We start from the raw sequence: 18,040 nt of genomic DNA, 5'->3' as shown, positions 1-18,040 counted from the left end.
GAAAAGAGAGATGGCTCCGAGGCCCCGGGAGCAGGGGAGAACGAATCGTGACCCGCGCGCGTTCCGCACGGGGGCGTGTGTGACCCGCGCGCGTTCCGCACGGTGGCCGGGCCTGGCGCGGTGAGTCGCCGGCGTCCCGCGTAGCCTCAGCGCCCCCTAGCCCCGCTGGCGCTCAGGCTGCATTGCAGCAACTTCCCAGGAACATACAGGAGCGCCTTCCCTCTAGCAGGCAGAGTAGCTATGAGGACAGGCGGAGGGCAGCACGGAACTCCAGCCCTTGTCCCCGGGAGAGAGACCCCCAACTTCTGTTCATGTATGTGTGGTGATTCTGTTGTTGTTGTTGTTTTTTAACACTGCAAGCCCGGGCACATACTGCTCACATCAGACAAATGCAGTTGGCAAAGCAAGCAAGCACGCCTGTGCATGGTTCTTGCATTGAAGTCTGTTTATTTATTTATGGAGTCTTGCTTTGTCACCCAGGCTGGAGTGCAGTGGCAGGATCTCAGCTCACTACAACCTCTCAACCTCTGCCTCTTGGGTTTAAGGGGTTCTCCTGCCTCAGTCTTCCAAGTAACTGGGATTACAGGCACAGGCCACCATGCCTGGCTAATTTTTGTATTTTTAGTACAGATGGGGCTTCGCCATGTTGGCCAGGCTGGTCCTGAACTCCTGACCTCAGGTGATCCGCCCGCCTCAGCCTCCCAAAGTGCTGGGATTACAGGCGTGAGCCACCGCACCTGGCCCACGTAAGCCATTTCTATGAGTCTGTTACTGTGGACTCACAGTCATTGTCTGCAAAAAGTATTTCCTGAGAACCACGAGAGAAGTATGTTCGGAGCTGCATAGAAGAAATCACAGTGCAGGCTGGGCACGGTGGCTCACACCTGTAATCCCAGCACTTTGGGAGGCTGAGGCTGGCAGATCACGAGGTCAGGAGTTCGAGACCAGCCTGACCAACATGGTGAAACCCCATCTCTGCTAAAAATACAAAAATTAGCTGAGTGTGGTGGCGGGTGCCTGTAATCCCAGCTACTCGGGAGGCTGAGGCAGAAGAATCACTTGAACCCGGGAGGCGGAGGTTGCAGATGGCGCCATTGTACTCCAGCCTGGGCAACAGAGCGAGACTCCATCCCAAAAATAAATAAATAAATACATAAAAAGAAATCACAGTGTATAGTTTCTGCCCTTAGAGAATCATGCTACGCTTACGAAGACAAGCCATAAGCATAAAAAGAGAGGCAAGGATAGGAACTTCTTATTGTGTCATACAGCATATTAAACCACAAAGCAACATGAGGTTCTCAGGCTAATGGTTTGTGTTTGTCATGGAAACCTTCCCAGAAAGCAAACTCTTAGGAAACTAGCAAGTCATGCACAGATTGAATGATTTTTCCACATCCTGCCAGGTCACAAAACCTAACCATGTCTCCTACTACAATTGGTAAGCAGTTCCCGGATGTGGATTTTGATATCCTAATGATTTGCTAATAAATTTACAAATGAGCACAGTGTAAAAGCATGTCAGAGCATCCCAACAGCATTTTACATCTTGCTTTTAAAGTTTATGTCATGGAGATTATGGAGCTGACTTCCTGTATAGAGTGATTTTATGACACTCACTTGAAAATTGGTTTTAAAATGCTGTAAAACAGGAACATTAGCAGGAGGATGTTTGGGAATGCCGCAGTGTACGAGTGCATAAAGGTGGCCAAGATGCTTCTGTCAAGGTTTACAAGTTGCCTAAATGAGCCCTTCCAACTCCTTAAGTAACACTTGGCAGAGGCACCTGCTTTGTTCCTGGGAGGATATGGCCAAGAGTTGGGACCTGGTTCTTTTACAGCAGCATTTTGCTGTGACAGTGAGCCCGGTTGGTGTGTAGGAGGCAAAGCTGCCCCTGCAGGTGTGACCTGCCATTGGTAGAAAAGATTGTGGAGAGAGGGAGAAATCCTATTCCTAGAGAAACTCTTCAAATACTTTTGTCCATTGTCTTGGCTTATAACCCAAGAGCCAAGAGCTGATTAAAAAAAACATGTCAGCTGGGTGCGGTGGCTCATACCTGTAAACCCAACACTTTGGGAGGCAGGCGGATCACCTGAGGTCAGGAGTTCGAGACCAGCCTGGTCAACATGGTGAAACCCCATCTCTACTAAAAATACAAAAATTAGCCTGGTGTGGTGGTGAGCACCTGTAATCCCAGCTACTTGGGAGGCTAAGGTGGGAGAAAGGCTTGAACCCGGGAGGTGGAGGTTGCAGTGAGCCGAGATCATGCCACTGCACTCCAGCCTGGGAGAGAGAGCGAGACTCTATCTCAAATAAATAAATAAGTCACAGGGTGTAGTGGTTCATGCTTGTAATCCCAACACTTCAGGAGGTTGAGGCAGGAAGATCACTTGAGGCCAGGTCTTCAAGACCAGCCTGGACAACATGGCAAGACCTTGTTTCTATAAAAATAAAAATGAAAAAAAACTAGCCAGGCTTGGTGGCATTCACCGGTAGTCTCAGCTACTCGGGAAGCTGAGATGGGAGGATCGCTTGAGCCCAGGAGATCAGGGCTGCAGTGAGGTTGCACTGCTGCAGTGCAGCCTGGGCCACAGAGAGAGATGCTGTCTTAATAATAATAATAGTAAAAAATAAAAAAAGGGTGTCAGTTCATTTAAATAAAAACATTCCTTATTTTGGCTATGAAGACTCAAATGTTATAAAAATGTCAATTCTCCCTAATTCACTTCCAATCAAATAGAGGATGTTGGGGGAGGAGTGGATAAGGTAATGAAGATGATACAAAATTCATCCAGAAAAATAAACACGTGGGAGTAACCAGGAAACTCTGACCTGAGAACAAGGGAGACGCTCAGTGGATTCACCCCCAACCTGGGCAGCTGCCCCTTTGCCTCTGTCTGCTCATTTCTGAGTGGGGTGCTCAGGCCAGGAACCCTTGGGCCACCCAGCAAGGGGCCTGGGCTCTCAGGAGGTACCGCTCAGTGTTTTCCAAAGCGCCCAGGGCTGTGGAAGACTCCCAGCTGGCCCAGCCCCTCCCAAGGGTGCTGCATTTACCCTCAGTTCACTGGGCTGTTCTAGGGTTTGGTGCTGGGCTTGCAGTCCCAGGGGAGGCCTGGATGAGGCTTGTGTTCTCCTGGGTGAATTTCCTGAGGTCTTTACAGACACTGCCTCTCCCGACCTGGCCCAGTGTCATGCGAGACAGAAAATACCACCCGCTCCTTTCACCACCAGCTCTGACTCTGTCCCTAGCAGGTAGCTCTTGGAATCCTCTGCTAATCCTGGGCTGCTGCCATGCCATGACCCTGGGCACAGTGGAACCTTATCTAAAGGATCTGGCTGCTTCCACCTCATACCAGGGGCGTGTCCACGCCCCGCCAAAAGCTGTACCAAGTACACAAGGAAATACATGCAAAGATATATGTGACAGCATTGTTAGAAGAGGGCTGCAAAGCAGAACAAAACTGTAAATAATCTGAACGCCCATTCGCAGAAGATAGGTGCAGTAAATGCAGCACGTACTAGTCAGGGGACCACTAACCAAGAAGCAAAGGAATGGAATGGACCTGTACGTAATGATATGGTCAGACAGCCAAGATATATTATTAAGTAAAAATGTAAGTGGCAAAACAGAGCTTAACTGTGTACTTTAACAAATGCTTATATATGTGTAGAAAATTCTGGAAGAATGGCTAGAAACCCTTAGTCCTGGTTGCATCTAGAGAACAGAACTGAGGCTGAAGGGAGAAAGACTGACTTCTTAAGTATGCCTTCCTCTTGTTTCCATCATTTCCCCTCTAGAAAGTATATTTAAAAGCCAGTGTAGTGGCCAGGCATGGTGGCTCACGCCTGCAATCCCAGCACTTTGGGAGGCTGAGGTGGGCGAATCACTTGAGGTCAGGAGTTCAAGACCAGCTTTGCCAACATGGTGAAACCCCATCTATAGTAAAAATACAAAAAATTAGCTGGGTGTGGTGGCACGTGCCTGATCCCAGCTACTTGGGAGGCTCAGGTGGGAGAATCACTTGAACCTGGAGGCAGAGGTTGCAGTGACCCGAGATTGCACCACTGCCTTCCAGCCTGAGCAACAGAGTGAGACCCTGTCTCAAAAAGAAAATAAAAATAGGCTGGACATGGTGGCTCATGCCTGTAATCGCAGCACTGTGGGAGGCCAAGGCAGGCGGATCACCTGAGGTCAGGAGTTTGAGACCAGCCTGGCTAACATGGTGAAACCCCATCTCTACTAAAAATACAAAAAATAAGCTGGGCGTGGTGGCAGGCACCTGTAATCTCAGCTACTTGGGAGGCTGAGGCAGGAGAATTGCTTGAATCCGGGAGGCAGAGGTTGCAGTGAGCAGAGATCACACCATTGCACTCCAGCCTGGGCAACAAGAGCGAAACTCCATCTCAAAAAAATAAAATAAAATAACTAAATAAATAAGGCTGGGTGCAGTGGCTCATGCTTGTAATCCCAGCACTTTGGGAGGCCAATGCGGGCAGATCACGAGGTCAAGAGATCGAGACCATCCTGGCTAACATGGTGAAACCCCATCTCTACTAAAAATACAAAAATTTAGCTGGGTGTGGTGGCGGGTGCCTGTAGTCCCAGCTACTGGGGAGGCTGAGGCAGGAGAATGGCGTGAACCTGGGAGGCAGAATTTGCAGTGAGCCGAGATTGTGCCACCCACTGCACTCTAGCCTGGGCGAGAGAGCAAAACTCCGTCTCAAAACAAAACAAAAACAAAAACAAGAACAACTAAATAAAAATAAGAGCTAGCACAAAAAAGTGTAAGTTCAGCATCCATTCTCTGTTTGTTTTTTTAGAGATAGGGTTTGGCTCTGTCACCTAGGCTGGAGTGGAGTGGCACGATCACAGCTCACTGTGGTATTGAACTGCTGAGCTCAAGTCATCCTCCAGCCTCAGCTTCCCGAGTGGCTGGGACTACAGGCATGTGCCATCACACTCAGCTAATTTTTTTTTTTTTTAATTTTTATGTTGTAGAGATGGGGTCTCACTATGTTGCCCAGGCTGGCCTGGAACTCCTAGCCTCAAGTGATCCTCCTGCCTTAGCCTTCCAAAGTGCTGGGATTACAAGCATGAGCCACCATGAGCCACCATGTCTGGCAAGAGCCACCATGCCCAAGGCCAGGCGTGGTGGCTCACACCTGTAATCCCAGTACTTTGGGAGGGTGAGGCAGGTGGATCACCTGAGGTCAGGAGTTCGAGACCAGCCTGACCAATATGGTGAAACCCTGTCTCTATGAAAACTACAAAAAAATTAGCCAGGCATGGTGGCAGGTACCTGTAATCCCAGCTACTTGGGAGGCTGAGGCAGGAGAATCATTTGAACCTGGGTGGTGGAGGTTGCAGTGAGCCTGGCCTCAGCATATGCTTTTTTTTTTTTAGACGGAGTTTTGTTCTTGTTACCGAGGCTGGAGTGCAATGGTGTGACCTCGGCTCACTGCAACCTCTGCCTCACGGGTTCAGGCAATTTAGCATCCATTTTTAAAGCCCTTAATTCCCTTTCCTGGAGCAGCAGGATCTAAATGTTAGCTTTGGGCCTCTCATGACTAAGCTCACACAAGGTCTCTGGAGACAGAGCCCCACGAGAACCTGCTCCACCTTCTTGGTTTGTGGACCTAGAATCAGGATGGGGGCTTTTCAGCTCACCTAGTGCTCATAACAAAACCTACGTCTGCAGTGACCACAAGAAAACATCCTCTTCTCCCTCTGACTCACCCCCTCTGGGCTCAGCACGTCCTGTGCTCCTCTTTGATCTCGTGCCACGTTGGCCCAGGTTGTTCCTCTGACTGTTGCTTTGCTTCCTGCCATTCTGTGCGCTCCCGAGTTACAAAGTCAGCCTCTTCCAGAGTGGTGTCTGAGTCACACCCAGATAAGAAGTTTTCATGTCTGGACGGCCAAAGGGGGACACAAACCTTTAAGGGGGGACACGCACCTTTAAATGATGTCTGTACAATCTCTTACCTTGCGGTTCAGTGCCGTCTTGCTCTCGTGAGGTCATTTGATACCTTATTGTGTGATCTGAACACAATTCAGGGATCTATCATCTGCTGTAAATGTTAAACTAAGCCAACAGCACACAAGGTTGATAAGCTTCTGGTCACACAACACTTGTTCATCTCTCTTTTCTCTCTTTTTCTCCTGATAGCAGAGTCTTGATCATCTGTTTCTCTATATTTCAATGAGAGGTAGTCAGGGACGGGTGAAATTTGTACCATTAGTCCTAAGATAAAATCTTGTTAAAATCAGAGACTGACACCGAAGGTTGAAGTGGTGATAGGTTGTAAAAGGTTGAAATATTCAGGAGGGTGATATTATTTTTATGTGTGGACTTAAATTCCCCACGATGCCCTGTAATTCTCCTCAAGCTAATTCCAGTTTCATGTCTACCCATTTCTTCTAATGAGTTCTTGTAAATCTTGACTCATGGATAAGACAGCCACAGAATTTCTTTGCAAAGTAGAGGTCCTCTCCTCCATTTTAAGTATTCGTTTAAGCATCCCTGCGTAAAAGTTACAAGTTTGTCATGAATTCCTTAGAAACGATGGGCCAGGCGCAGTGGCTCACGCCTGTAATCCCAGCACTTTCGGAGGCCGAGGCCGGCGGATCACGAGGTCAAGAGATCGAGACTATCCTGGCGAACATGGTGAAACCCCATCTCTACTAAAAATACACACACAAAACAACAACAACAACAACAAAACTAGCTGGGCGTGGTGGCGCAGGCCTCTAGTCCCAGCTACTTGGGAGGCCGAGGACGAGAATCACTTGAACCCAGGAGGCAGAGGTTGCAGTGAGCTGAGATCTCGCCACTGCACTCCAGCCTGGCGACAGAGCGAGACTCCATCTCAAAAAAAAAAAAAAAAAAAAAAAAAAAAAAATGTGTAAGCATCACATAGATATATAACCCAATTTGTAAATATTAGCATAATCCATGCTTAGATCTTGGTTTTTTAGATGATAACAATAATGGTGATGATGACGTTGATACTATTACTAACAGTCAACTTTTACAGTGTCATTGCACTTGGTAGGTTCTATTATTTATTTATTTATTTATTTGTTTATTTATATACTTTTTGAGACATTCTCACTCTGTCACCTAGGCTGGAGTGCAGTGGTGGAAACCCCTCATGAAACCATCCGATCTTGTGAGACTTATTCACTACCATGAGAACTGTATGGAGGAGTCCCCCGCCCCATGATTCAATTATCCCCCCACCGAGTCCCTCCCACAACACATGAGAATTATGGGAGCTATAATTCAAGATGAGATTGGGGTGGGGACACAGTCAAACCATATCACACCCCTTTCAGAAATCAACAGACATGTGTATGACTAGCAAGAACTTCGGATTGGTGTAAAAGTAATGCATGTTTCTGAACTTAGTTGTATCTTTGTGAATTTAGAACTGTTTTCCTGAGAAAAATTCCTGTTTTCCCTCTAGTAATCCCCTTGATTCGCTTCTGCAGACAAGTGGGATGACCAACCACCAGGTGAGAGTCTTGTCCAGTCTCCTCAATTTTCACCTTTTATCATCTGGTTGTTCGACATTAGCCCACAGTGTGGAACATCTTCATTTGAGGCTCTTTCTAAAACAGTTGATAGCTCCCACGGTGCGCTGTAATTATTTAATAACCAGCTCTTCAAGGAGGGGAAGGGGGCCCTGATTTGTATCACTGACTGATTTCTGTGCTGTGGCCCATTCTAGCTACCAAATGTGCTGATGTTGAGTGTGGAGGAGCACACCGTCGTTAGACAGCTGACAGAAGTAGCCTTGAAAGTAAAGTATAATAACACAAGCAGGGCCAGGCGGGGTGGCTCACGCCTGTAATCCCAGCACTTTGGGAGGCCGAGACAGGCGGATCACGAGGTCAGGAGATTGAGACCATCCTGGCGAACACGGTGAAACCCCGTCTCTACTAAAAATACAAAAAAATTAGCCGGGCGTGGTGGTGGGTGCCTGTAGTCCCAGCTACTCGGGAGGCTGAGGCAGGAGAATGGCGTGAACCCAGGAGGCGAGGGAGCTTGCAGTGAGCGGAGATCGCGACACTGCACTCCAGCCTGGGTGACAGAGCGAGACTCCGTCTTAAAAAAAAAAAAAAATTAACACAAGCAGGACATGATGGAGTCACAGCATTTATTACCTTTTAAAAATATAACTTAAGGCTGGGCACCGTGGCTCATGCCTGTAATCCCAGGACTTTGGGAGGCCGAGGTGGGCAGACGACTTGAGGTCAGGAGTTTGAGACTAGCCTGGCCAATATAGTGAAACCCTGTCTCTATCAAAAATATAAAACATTGGCTGGGTGTGGTGGTGCACACCTGTAATCTCAGCTACTCTGGAGGCTGAGGCAGGAGAATCACTTGAACTCGGGAGGTGGAGGTTGCAGTGAGCTGAGATTATGCCACTGCACTCCAGCCTGGGTGACAGAGCGAGACTTCATCTCAAAAAACAAACAAACAAAATTCCCCCAAAACTACGTGTAAGTTTGCATAATTTAACTTTAAGTAATGGTTATATTTAAGAACTGGCTTGTGTAATTCCTAAAAATTAATGACCATTTCTCGCAGGCCAGTACAAGCGGTCTCCAGCACAGTACTGACTGGTTACTGCTTCCAAATTCTGAAAGTCCATTCATTTATTTAGAGAGTCTAGATTTTACACTTGGATTATGCTGGATCCTCAGAGGACTTTGTATTTGGACCATGTCATTCTTTTTGGCTGAAACTATACCTGAAGCCACCTTGTGTGTCAAGGAAATCCACAGCTGATGAAGCAGGGACTCCATCCCACAACAGAAGCTGAAAATATCAGACACGCACTTCCTTTGCAGCTCAGGTGCCTCAAATCATTGGCAAAAATGAGGCAGTTACATGTTTAGTCTACACCAAGAAAATGAACAGTTGAGTTAGCTCATAATCTCTGTTGCTTTATACAGTTCTTTACTCAGGGAACATTACACGTTAAGAGCCATGTATCATAGTGGTTAGAAGTGTTGGAATAGACAGCCTGGGTTTCAATTCTAATTCTTTCATTTGCTTGCTGTGTGACCTTAAGCAAATTACTACCTCTCTGTGCTTGGATTTTTAAACTGTACTGTGGGTATAATCAGTAATTACATATGGAATGGTGATGAACGTGCAATTGGATAATACATGTAAGGCAATTAGAACACTGCCTGATGGGAGGATCGTTTGAGCCCAGGAGTTCGAGGTTGTAGTGAGCTATGATTGCACTACTGCACTTCAGCTTGGGCAACAGAACAAGACTTTGTCTCAAAAAAAAAAAAAAAAAAAGAAAAAGGCCAGGTGCAGTGGCTCACGCCTGTAATCCCAGCACTTTCCGGGGCTGAAGCAGGAGGACTGCTTGAGTCCAGGAGTTCAAGACCAGCCTGGGCAACATGGCAAAACTTATCTCTCCACAAAATATTTTTTAAAAATTAAAAATAAAAGAACAGTGCCTGGCAAATACTAAGTGCTCAGAAATATTTGTTATTTTAACTAAAAGATAAAAGCTTGAAAGGCAGAATGGCCATAAAAATGGTGGTAAAACAAAACTATTTGAGAAATGAAAGCAGGCGTGACACTAGGCTGGAGTGTAACACACGGAATTTGCATTTCAAGCCATTTCCTTCCAATAAGTGCAGTTGTGACCCTGTGTGGATGAGTCTCCACACAGGAGAGTGTGGCCAGGACGGTGAGGGGACCGGAGGAAGGAGTGGGTTCAGAAGCTGGGAAGGCACTAAGTTCTCCTCTAGTGGGAATGGGGAACGAGGGGAAGAATGATGGGCTGGAAGTCAGCAAGCCTGGGTTACCCTGGTCACTAATGTGTGTCTCTTTAGGAAAGTCCCTAAATTTCTTTGGGACTTGGTTGCAATAGGGCTAGGAGATCCCCACGGTCCTTTAGGCTTCACACATCTGTGATTCCTGACTGTTCCAGAGACATTCTTACTCCTTCTGTGGCACAAAGAAGTTCGCTGGACTATTACTTCCCTCGCCCCTGCCCCCCATTTTGACTCATTTCCCTCCTAAATTGTGTGTGTTGAAGTTGGAAGAAAAAGAATCAAGATAGATAAATAAAGCTTAGGAAGATGATGTATGACTGAAGATGATGTATGATGAGCCAATAAAAATGATTGGAATCAAGGCTGGACATGGTGGCTCATGCCTGCAATCCCAGCACTTTGGGAAGCTGAGGTGGGTGGATCACCTGAGGTCAGGAGTTCATGACCAGCCTGGTCAACAAAGTGAAACCCCGTCTCTACTAAAAATACAAAAATGAGCTGGGCGTGGTGGCACACACCTGTAATCCTAACTACTTGGGAGGTTGAGGCAGGGGAATCGCTTGAACCCGGGAGGTAGAGGTTGCAGTTAGCCAAGATTGTGCCACTGTACTCCAGCCTGGGTGACACGGAGAGACTCCATCTCAAAAAAACAAAATGATTGGAATCAATGTCTATTTATGACATTATCTTTAGAAAGTGTGCTAAATCTTCTCAGTTTGCTTAAGCTCAAGCAGTACCTTGTATAATTGCCTGGAAGGCGTAATGCAGTGCCCTGAGTGATCCCGAGTAGGTAGTAGCTCCCACAAGCAACAGCTGATGAGTTAGAAGCACAAGAGGCCAACTTCTCCCCAAGCCTATTAAGAAGAAGAGAATAAAAACAGGGGTCCCTACTTGTGATGGTTAATGTTATGTGTCAGTTTCACTGTGCCATGGGATGCCCAGATAGCTGGTCAAACAATATTCTGGGTGTGTCTGTGAGGGTGCTTCTGGAGGAGATTCATGTTTGAATTGGAGGCCTGAGTAAAGCAGATGGCCCTCCCAATGTGGGTGGGCATGATCCAATCGGTCGAAGTCCTCAGCACAACAAAGAGACTGACCCTCCCCTGGGTAGGGGGAGCTCCTCCTGCTTGAGCTGACACATTAGTCTTTTCTTGCCTTTGGCCTCAGACTCAACTATCAGCTCTTCTCAGATCTCGAGCCTGCTGGCTTTCAAATTGGAACTTATACTTTGGTCTCCAGCTTGCCATCTGCAAATCTTAGGACTTCGCAGCCTCCAGAGTCATGTGGGCCAATTCTATATCCTTCTCCCCACCTTCTCTTTATACACCTTCACTCCCTAATTAGTCCTATTCCTCTGGAGAGCCGTAATGCACCATTCCTGGAACTTGAGGGGCAGAGAGTGAGCTTGGACTCATTTGTATGCTCGGTTGCATACTCCACTCAGGCACACTCAGGATTACAGAAGAATTCACTGGGGAAGGGGAGGTGGGTTGTCAGGACAGAATCTCCAACAGAGAGACCTGGATGTTTTACTATGTGTCATGCATGGTGATGCAATTGTTTTTGTTTTATGGCATGGCAGATAGCAATAGAACTATGAGAAAAGCAGGTGTTAAGGAGCCAATGAATCTAGGTTCAAATCTTGATGTGTAAACCAGGTCAGGTTGCTTAACCTCTCTGAGCCTCAATGTCTCCAACGGTAACATGGAGCCAACAGCACCTACTTCACTGCGCTACTGTGATGGTTAAATTAAATAATGCATGGAAAGTGCCTGGAATACAGTAGTTATTCCACAAAAGCTAGCTCCTCACTACCACCCCCCTCATTCACATGTATCACTCTTTATTTATTCAGCAAAGGCTTATCAACCTCCTATCATGTGCCAGGCCCTGTGCTTGGTGTTGGAAAAATAGTGAACAGGATAAAGTCCTTGCCATGACTAGGGCAGACAAAAAACACACCTGTGTGTTAACAACTTCTTGTTTTTTCTTTTTTTTGAGATGGAGTCTCGCTCAGTCGCCCAGGCTGGAGTGCAGTGGCACGATCTTGGCTCACTACAAGCTCCGCCTCCTGGGTTCATGCCATTCTCCTGCCTCAGCCTCCCAAGTCGCTGGGATCATAGGCGCCTGCCACCACACCCAGCTAATTTTTTGTATTTTTAGTAGAGACGGGGTTTCACTGTGTTAGCCAGGATGGTCTCAATCTCCTGATCTCTTGATCTGCCTGTCTCGGCCTCCCAAAGTGCTGGAATTACAGGCGTGAGCCACCGCGCCTGGCCCCTATGTGTTAATAACTTCTAGGGTCCTGTCTTGAAGACAATGCAAGGTGAAGTGAGCCGGCATAGCTGGGCTGGGTTCAGGTGCTCCCTCAGCTCAGGGTCAAAAATGCCCTCTCTATAGTATTAATCTTTACGTTGTGAGTAAGGAGAGGGAGGGAGAGCATCCTGGGCAGAGGGCACAGTACAAAGGCAGTGGGGGGTGTGGCAGAAGACAAGGTTGGAGAGGTGGGCAGAGGCTGGTCTTATGGTCTCTGCAGGTCTTGGTGAGGGATCAGAGTTTGAGTGTAAGTGATATGGGAAGTCTTCGGGTTGGGGAACACAACTAATTCACATGCTTATCACTCGGGATGGATGATGGGAGGGAGAAGATGGTGGGGGTCTGGGAAGAGTAGATGCAGGCAGACAAGCCCAGAGGCCACTGAGGCATGAGGCCGGTTGGAACAGGAGAGTGGCAAAGGCGGTGTGGAAGAGTGGCTGAATTCCAGACATATTTTAGTGGTAGAATAAAAAAATACTCGCTGATGGATGGGGTGTGCGTTGTTAGGGAAAGTATGGAATTCAGGATGACTCTCAGGTTTGGCGCTAAGCAACTGATGCTCATGATCGCCTCCTCCCCTCTAACCCACACAAATGCCAACAGAAATGTGGGTTTGCATGGAAAGTTTCCAAGTTTTTTTTTTTTTTTTTTTTTTTGACGGAGTCTCGCTCTGTCGCCAGGCTGGAGTGCAGTAGCACGATCTCAGCTCACTGCAACCTCTGCCTCCCGGGTTCAAGCCATTCTCCTGCCTCAGCCTCCCCAGTAGCTGGGACTACAGGCGTGTGCCACCACGCCAGGCTAATTTTTGTATTTTTAGTAGAGATGGGGTCTCATCATGTTGGCCAGGATGGTTTCAATCTCTTGACCTCGTGATCTGTCCACCTTGACTTTCTTTTTTTTTTTTTTTTTTTTTTTTTTTTTTGAGACGGAGTCTCGCTCTGTCGCCCAGGCTGGAGTGCAGTGGCCGGATCTCAGCTCACTGCAAGCTCCGCCTCCCGGGTTTACGCCATTCTCCTGCCTCAGCCTCCCGAGTAGCTGGGACTACAGGCGCCCGCCACCTTGCCCGGCTAGTTTTTTGTATTTTTTAGTAGAGACAGGGTTTCACCGGGTTAGCCAGGATGGTCTCGATCTCCTGACCTCGTGATCCACCCGTCTCGGCCTCCCAAAGTGCTGGGATTACATTAGTGAGCCACCGCGCCTGGCTCCAAGTTAATTTTTCTTTTTCTTTTTGAGACGGAGTCTTGCTCTGTTGCCCAGGCTGGAGTGCAGTGGTGTGATCTCTGCTCACTGCAAGGTCCGCCTCCTGGGTTCATGCCATTCTCCTGCCTCAGCCTCCTGAATAGCTGGGACGACAGGTGTCCGCCACCACGCCCAGCTAATTTTTTGTATTTTTTAGTAAAGACGGGGTTTCACAGTGTTAGCCAGGATGGTCTTGATCTCCTGACCTCGTGATCCACCTGCCCTGGCCTCCCAAAGTGCTGGGATTACAGGCGTGAGCCACTGTGTCCGGCCTTCCAAGTTAATTTTTAAGACAACAAACATAGTATTAGTGCTGGAAGGAACCTCAGGCATTGTTAATTGAACGGAGACCCGGAAGGTCACACAGCAATTTACCACAGAACTGGTACCTGGTTTACAGATTCCTTGCTTGGCGTTTAGGCTAACGTGCTCCATTTAGCGAGGGGTTAAGTTGTGGTAGAGAACCCATGGTTAAGGCTCCCAGGAAGTTGTGCTTCTTGAAACAGTTACTTTATTAAATATTAAATAGATGCTGTTTATGCATGACAGATAATGCATAGGCATAAAGAATAACAATGCAAGATAGGGTTGTGGACCTCCTCCACACTGGTTTAAGAAATAGAGCATTATCATTCTCTTTGTGGCCCTTGAAAGCCTGTCACCAATCCCTTCTCTGACCTCTCTCTTAGAGTTTTATCATTCCTTGGCTTTTCTTTATAGTTCTACTGCATGGTTGTATGCCCAAATGGTTGATATGGTTTGGGTCTGTGTGCCCACCCAAATCTCATCTCCAATTGTAGTCACCATGTGTGCAGGGTTTACCATTTCCTGATAGCTTAAACCGTGGGTTCTCTACTGCAACATAACCCCTTGCTACATGGAGCATGTTAGCCTAAACACCAAGCAAGGGGTCTGTAATCCCCACATGTCGAGGAAGGCAGGTGATTGGATCGTGGGGGTAGTTTGCCCCATGCTGTTCTCATGGTACTGAGTTCTCATGAGATCTGATGGTTTTATAAGTGTTTGACAGTTCATCCTTCTCGCTCTTCCTCCCCCTTTCTCTTCTTCTTTTCCTCCCTCCATCCCCTCTTCCCTGCTTTTCCCCCCTCCCTGCCCCTCTTCCCCACTTCCTCACTTCCCCTGCACCCTCTCCCACCTCCTCTGCCACCATGTAAAACATGCCTGCTTCCCCTTCTGCCATGATTGTCAGTTTCCTGAGGCCTCCCCAGCCATGCGGAGCTGTGAGTATATTAAACTTCCTTTGCTTATAAATTACCCAGTCTTGGGTAGGATCTTTGTAGCAGTGTGAGAATGGAATAATATAATAGTATATAGTTTTGTGTGGTTTTGAACTTTACCTAAATGGAGTCACTGGGTGTCTTCTTCTGGTACTTTCTTTTCGTCCACACTTTGTTTTAGAGATGCATCTGTATTGCTGCTTGCAGCTATTGTTCACTAATTTTTCAGAATCGCATTCTGTCGCATGAACATATCAGTTTCTTTATCCATTTTACCGTGGATAGACAGCTGGGCTATTTGTAGACTTCTGCTGGTTCAAGTGGCGCAGCTGTGGGGATTCTCGTTCACATCTCTTGGTGTACATGCTCACAAGCTTTTCTAGGATGTATGGGTAGGAGTGCAGCTGCTCATTGCTTATCTTCGGCTTTACCGGATAATGCCAAATTATTTACTGAGATGTTACATTGGTTCACACTACCTCCAGTGGTATAGAATTTCTACTGTTCCACATTCTTGTGACATTCAATATTGTCAAATTAAAAAAATTTTGCCCACCCAATGAAAGTGAAAAGCTACTTCATTTAGGTTTCAGTTTGCATGTCCTGGGTATTGATGAGATGAAACGTATTTTTAAATGTTTATTGCCAGCCATATTCTTCCGATATGAGATGAAACTTCATATCCACACAGTATATTTTGGTGGCCAGAAGGTGTCATCATCACATTTTAAGAACTCTGTGTCTTTTCTCCAAAACTTGTTCTAACTGCAGCCTTCCCCCTCTTTGGTGATGCAACTGTCCTTCTGGCTGCTAAGGCCAGAAGCCTTGGAGCTCTCTGTCTTTCTCTTTTTCTGACCACATCCCCCATGTGATAAGAAATCCTCCTTTCAAAATGCATTCAGAATCTGATTACCTCTCACCTCATCTGCTGCCTCCACCCTGGTCCAGGTTGCTAGGCTGTGAATTTCTGCTGTAAGTCTTCCTCATTCGCTGTCCAGGCCCTGAGCAACAGTCAGATCACATAGCACCTGTCAGTAACTCACAGTAGCTCCTGACCTCTCCCAGAATAAAAGCCAAAGCCGTTCCAATGGCCCATGTGGTCTTATACAACAGCGTTTAGGGATGTGGAAAAGAGGGTGTTGGCTGGGCTGATGGAGGTGACCAGGTCACCTATCGTCAGCTGGGCTGGGGCTTATGATGCAGTGGCCAGTGGCCATTGAGGGTCCCTAGAGTCCGTAAGAAACGGCAAGTCCTAATGCACAAGCACTTTCCTATAGTTTCATATTTTCTAATGTCCCACTGGCCAGAACAGGTCACCCAGCCAGGCTGATTCCAGGGCTGGAAAGCCGAGTCCATTTCTTGCTGGGAGGAAGGACAAAGCTAGATGGCAGAGGGGTGAGCGTATAGGGAGTGGTGAGTACGTGGCCCATTGTTGAAGTCTGCTACCCTGGGTTAAGTGTTACAAGTATCAGTGGTGGGTAAACCTCTAGGGATGATTGCATAAAAGAAAATCGAAAGGTCTACATGGTTGGAGTGTTGCATTAAAAAGATGACAAATACTGCATGCAATCACTTTCCGGAATCTGTGTTTAAATGCTGTACACTTTAAAATCTAATCTGCTTGCCCTTCAGAATTAACCCAGAAATTATCCAGGTTTTTTAGGGCTCCAAAACATTCTAAAAAATAAAGGTGAACGTTGAATTCAACCAGTTGACAGTTGTTCTTGGATTATGATCAATCAGCCTGTGGCAGCAGGGCACATGCTGAGAACAAGCCTCAGGTTTTCTAAGTTTTCCCACCACCACAATATTCAGCTATAGTGAACTCATAGAAACAATGTGTCGGGGCCTCCAACTTCGCCAAGCACCATAGCAAGTTTGAGTTGTGAAATTTTTTTTTTTTTTTTTTGAGACGGGGTCTTGCTCTGTCGCCCAGGCTGGAGTGCAGTGGCCGGATCTCAGCTCACTGCAAGCTCCGCCTCCCGGGTTTTCGCCATTCTCCTGCCTCAGCCTCCCAAGTAGCTGGGACTACAGGCGCCCGCCACCTCGCCCGGCTATTTTTTTTTTTTGTATTTTTTAGTAGAGACGGGGTTTCACTGTGTTAGCCAGGATGGTCTCGATCTCCTGACCTCGTGATCCGCCCGTCTCGGCCTCCCAAAGTGCTGGGATTACAGGCTTGAGCCACCGCGCCCGGCCGAAAAAATTTTAACTCAAAATTGTGAAGAGAAACGGCAACATTTAAATTACCATATATTTGTCTTTGAAAAACTTTGCACCAACTTCATTAACTGTTAAATTTAGATTCATAAAAATCTAAATAACGGCCAGGCACGGTGGCTTATGCCTGTAATCCCAGTACTTTGGAAGGACGAGGTGGGTGGATCACCTGAGGTCAGTAGTTCCAGACCAGCTAGGCCAACGTGGTGAAACCCTGTCTCTACTAAAAATACAAAAATTAGCCGGGCGTGGTGGTGGGCGCCTGTAATCCCAGCTACTCAGGAGGCTGAGGTAGGAGAATCACTTGAACCCAGAAGACGGACATTGCAGTGAGCCGAGATCGCCATTGCACTCCAACCTGGGCGACAAGAGTGAAACTGCGTCTCAAAAAAAAAAAAAAAAAAAAAAAAAAATCTAAATGATATTTGAAAACAATTTGTAGATTTTCACACTTCCTAAGAATTCTCAAAGATGCCAAAAACAAAAATCACAGCCACTAGCAATTTAAATGACTTCCTCGTAGCCAAATAAATCCCAAGGTAAAATTATAAACATTCCCTTAAATTCAAATGTTATAGCAAAAAGAAAGATAATGGGGAATGGAGTGTGAATCATTGTGTTTGATATATTTGGCGGTGACAAATACATAAATTACGTGCTGTTTAGGGTCCACTGAGGGTCATAAAACTCACCCTAGTGACCGAGCTACCGGAAGGACTTGACAAGGGCCTCGCCAGCTCGGTTATCTGAGTTTTCCAGGTGGGACAGCCCAAGACCCTTATCAGGCCCAGAGAAGTTGGGTTGCTGCCCAAAGCCCGGCCCAAAACCACCGATTTCCGACCTTTCAACCTACTTTGGCAGAGCAAGTTTCCGCAGGAGACTCCCTGCTTCCCTCTGCCCAGGTCCTCTGAGGCTGAGTGCGGTAGAGTGCTGAGTTAAGGGGTGCTGAGTGTCAAGCACTGAGTAACTGGGGGAGGGGCACCTTGCGGCTGTCATAAATAATTAGCTCCTGTGAGGAACAGGAACTCAGAGACTGCGGCCGGGCCAGGTGGGCAGAAGTCGCAGCACCCTCGACGCGCTCCCCGTCCCCACCCGACGCCAGGACAGCACCTCCCTAACTGGGGTAGCTCCTGAGGGCGTGGCTGGACCCCGCCCCCTCGGCACCTCCCGGCCTAGCGGCCCGGAAGACCGCGAGGCGCGCTTCTCTGACGTATCGGCGCCT

General features: G+C 47.4%; 1 long non-coding RNA gene across 1 annotated transcript; it reads right to left on the bottom strand.

Annotated features, from left to right (window-relative positions):
• Positions 1-445: 445 nt before the first annotated feature.
• On the bottom strand, positions 446-17,957 carry LOC140709733 (uncharacterized). Its single transcript, XR_012090479.1, has 3 exons — positions 17,672-17,957; positions 14,722-15,602; positions 446-6,521 (listed from the first exon to the last, which is right to left on the bottom strand). It is a non-coding gene; the product is annotated as an uncharacterized lncRNA (long non-coding RNA).
• Between the last annotated feature and the right edge of the window lie 83 nt (positions 17,958-18,040).

The sequence above is a fragment of the Chlorocebus sabaeus genome, chromosome 21 (genome assembly GCF_047675955.1).
Source record: "Chlorocebus sabaeus isolate Y175 chromosome 21, mChlSab1.0.hap1, whole genome shotgun sequence".
In the NCBI taxonomy this organism is placed as follows: Eukaryota; Metazoa; Chordata; class Mammalia; order Primates; family Cercopithecidae; genus Chlorocebus; species Chlorocebus sabaeus.
The sequence above is the reverse complement of the archived record's forward strand: the minus strand, read 5'-3'. Positions and strand labels throughout refer to the sequence as shown.